Source organism: Acinonyx jubatus, chromosome B4, assembly GCF_027475565.1.
Source record: "Acinonyx jubatus isolate Ajub_Pintada_27869175 chromosome B4, VMU_Ajub_asm_v1.0, whole genome shotgun sequence".
In the NCBI taxonomy this organism is placed as follows: Eukaryota; Metazoa; Chordata; class Mammalia; order Carnivora; family Felidae; genus Acinonyx; species Acinonyx jubatus.
The window spans coordinates 114,912,750-114,917,091 of NC_069387.1; positions in this window are offsets into that span (position 1 = coordinate 114,912,750).

Below are 4,342 nucleotides of genomic sequence, written 5' to 3' on the forward strand. Positions count from 1 at the left end.
CCCGGATTTCTCCCTGCCCTGGCTTCTGTGTTCTCTATCGAGGGCAGCCTATAAACACCGTGTTCCTGTCTTTATCTAGAATTACTCAACAGTAAAATGCACCTTCTGGCCTACTGTGACACCACGGAGTGTGGCAATCTTCGTTTTCTTGTTTATTCCACAAACATGTGTTGAGCAACCACCCCCTGCCGCCACTAAGGTGTTCCCATGCTGTCCCTCAACGAAGGGAGACGGCAAAGGCCAGAGACCATTCTCACAGCTGAAGGTCACGTCTGGATGAATGAGCTATCATGGCTGGGAGGTTAACAGCTCAGACCGCCACAGTGGGACTCCAGCTCCACTATGTATTAGCTTTGAGCAAGTAAATTATTAATTAGCCTCTGTTTCCTCTTCAAAAGGGAAGAGGGGTGAGCTGCCTCACTGCTGTATTTGCAGTGTCTACCTGGGATCAAATCCTGGCTTCGCCATTTGCTAGCGATGTGACCTCTGGGCAAGTTACTTGACTTTTTCACGGCCTCAGTTTCTTCATCTCTAAGCTGGGGACAATGATTGTGCCTATTTCAAAGGGCTTTATGGAGGATTAAATGAGCTCATATATGTAAAGCCCTTAGCTCAGCACATGGTAAATTGGAAATGTTACAGAAGTGTGTGTAATCACTATTATTTGGACTCTAATGCTCTGTATACCTATATTAGCTTCTAAATGTTCTTGCAGCTTGGTGCATGGATATCCCTAATCCAATTAAGCATCTTCAACATAGTTAACTCCTCTCTGCACCTAATTCATTACCAGTGGATTAAAGAACTCCAAAGAGAATGAAAAAGGAATCAAAGAAATGTGGGCACTGTTTTAACTAAGCAGCATTTTAGTAATAAGCCAGTTTCTAGAGGTTTGATTATTGCAACAGAAAGATCCTGAAGCCTGTTTCCACTGAAACAGATTTGTGTTCTGAATAGAGACATAGTAGTTCATGGAAAACACCAACACCCCAAATCTCTCTTTCCTCCACAGCTTCCTGGGAAATGTACAAAGAAAGAGCTACTGCTCCTTGAGTGTTATTGAAACTTGCACTTTAGCCATCCACATCCCTGCAATTTGTCACCACCTGAATTTATTTTATTTTATTTTATTTTATTTTATTTTATTTTATTTTATTTTTTATTTAATTTACATCCAAGTTAGTTAGCATATAGTGCAACAATGATTTTAGGGGTAGATTCCTTAATGCTCCTTACCCATTTAGCCCATCCTCCTTCCCACAACTCCCCCCAGCAACCCTCTGTTTGTGCTCCATATTTAAGAGTCTCTTATGTTTTGTCCTGCTCCCTGTTTTTATATTATTTTTACTTCCCTTCCCTTATGTTCAACGGTTCTGTGTCTTAAAATCCTCATATGAGTGAAGTCATATGATTTTTGCCCCTCTCTGACTAATTTCGGTTAGCATAATATCTTCTGGTTCTATCCACATAGTTGCAAATGGCAAGATTTCATTCTTTTTGATCGCTGAGTAATACTCCATTGTGTGTGTGTATATATATATATATATATATATATATATATATATATATATACACACACACACACACACCACATCTTCTTTATCCATTCATCCATCGATGGACATTGGGCTCTTTCCATACTTTGGCTGTTGTGGATAGTGCTGCTATAAACATGGGGGTGCATGTGCCCCTTTGAAACAGCATACCTGTATCCCTTGGATAAATACCTAGTAGTGCAATTGCTGGGTTATAGGGTAGTTCTATTTTTGATTTTTTGAGGAACCCCCATACTGTTTTCCAGAGTGGCTGAACCAGTTTGCATTCCCACCAGCAGTGCAAAAGAGATCCTCTTTCTCTGCATCCTCGCCAACATCTGTTGTTGCCTGAGTTGTTAATGTTAGCCCTTCTGACAGGTGTGAGGTGGTATCTCATTGTGGTTTTGATTTGTATTTCCCTGGTGATGAGTGATGTGGGGCATTTTTTCATGTGTCAGCTGGCCATCTGGATGTCTTCTTTGGAGAAGTGTCTATTCATGTCTTTGGCCCATTTCTTCCCTGGATTATTTGTTTTTTGGGTGTTGAGTTGGATAAGTTCTTTACAGATTTTGGATACTAACCCTTTATCTGATGTGTTGTTCGCAAATATCATCTCCCATTCCATCGGTTGCCTTTTTGTTTTGCTGATTGCTTCCTTCGCTGTGCAGAAGCTTTTTATTTTGGTGAGGTCCCAATAGTTCATTTTTGCTTTTGTTTCCCTTGCCTCTGGAGACGTGTTGAGTAAGAAGTTGCTGCGGCCAAGATCAGAGAGGTTTTTGCCTGCTTTCTCCTCGAGGATTTTGATGGCCTCCCATCTTACATTGAGGTCTTTCATCCATTTTGAGTTTATTTTTGTGTATGGTGTAAGAAAGTGGTCCAGGTTCATTTTTCTGCATGTCGCTGTCCAGTTTTCCCAGCACCACTTGCTGAACAGACTGTTGTCTTTATTCCACTGAATATTCTTTCCTGCTTTGTCAAAGATTAGTTGGCATACGTTTGTGGGTCCATTTCTGGGTTCTGTATTCTGTTCCTCTGATCTGGGTGTCTGTTTTTGTGCTAGTACCACACTGTCTTGATGATTACAGCTTTGTAGTGTGGCTTCAAGTCTGGATTGTGATGCCTCCTGCTTTGGTTTTCTTTTTCAAGATTGCTTTGGCTATTTGGGGTCTTTTCTGGTTCCATACAAATTTTAGGATTGTTTGTTCTAGCACTGTGAAGAATGCTGGTGTTATTTTGATAGGGATTGTATTGAATATGTAGATTGCTTTGGGTAGTATTGACATTTTAACAATATTTGTTCTTCCTATCCAGGAGCATGGAATCTTTTTCCATTTTTTTGTGTCTTCTTCCATTTCTTTCATAAGCTTTCTATAGTTCTCAGTGTATAGATTTTTCGCCTCTTTGGTTAGATTTATTCCTAGGTATTTTATTCCTAGGTTTATTCCTAGGTTTTTGGTGCAATTGTAAATGGGATCAATTCCTTGATTTCTCTTTCTGTCGCTTCACTGTTGGTGTATAGGAATGCGACCGATTTCTGTGCATTGATTTTATATCTTGCAGCTTTGCTGAATTCATGAATCAATTCTAGCAGTTTTTTGGTGGAATCTCTTGGGTTTTCCATATACAGTATCATGTCATCTGCGAAGACTGAAAGTTTGACCTCCTCATGGCCAATTTGGATGCCTTTTATTTCTTTGTGTTGTCTGATTGCTGAGACTAAGACTTCCAATACTATGTTGAATAACAGTGGAGAGAGTGGACATCCCTGTCTTGTTCCTGACCTTAGGGAGAAAGCTCTCAGTTTTTCCCCATTGAGGATGATATTAGCATTGGGTCTTTTGTACATGGCTTTTATGATCTTGAGGTATGATCTTTCTATCCCTACTTTCTTGAGGGTTTTTATCAAGAAAGGATGTTGTATTTTGTCAAATGTTTTCTCTGCATCTATTGAGACGATCATATGGTTCTTGTTGTCACCATCTGAATTTGATGCACATAAGAAATCTTAAATTCCAGTACCCTGTCTTCTGACCATGCCCTTTTAGCCTTCCAGCTCCCCCCTTACTTTAGTCATCTTTGCCCTTGGACCTGACCTCTGGTTGGCTCCTCCTTTCCTCCATTTCCCACCAGCTTCCTCATTTTCTTTCCTAGGAAGCTGGTGTCCTGGTTGCTCACCTGGGCCACTCTTTCTTCAGCACTTTGAAATCCCTTTATCACCCTAAACCTATGCCTTCCCTGAGTTAAATTCACCCCCTGGGTCATCATAACAAACTGCTATCTGTGTTCACCCTGGTGGAAGGCTCTGCTATAGAAAGTTCTGTGATGATGTACATCATGGCACTGTCCTTCTACTTGCCCCTCCCCCTCAGCAGGTTTCTAAAACATTCACCCACTTCTCAACATGCATCTCCTCTAGTTTTCAGAGGAAGACCTTACTTCTTACGTCTCTGAGAAAACTGAGGCCCTTAGAGGTGAAACACCTTAACCTTCTACCCTCCTCCATTCACTCAGCCAACAAATATTTTTGAATACCTGTTCTATCCCAAGCACTATGCCAGGTGCTGGGAATGAAATAAGGGACATCCTCTGGCTTCATGGTGCTACTCTGGTGATGGATGCACTTACAAAGAAGACTACCAAGAAGTCCAGCCATCCACTGTGTGGTGAGAAAACACAAACCACTTGGGCACTCCAGTTGCCAGGCTCAGCTGAGCCCAGCTTGTGACTAATCCCAGGTCAGACTTCAGACATGTGAGGGAGGAAGCATCTGGATGAAACCACCCAGCAAATTGAGCCATTTGAAGATT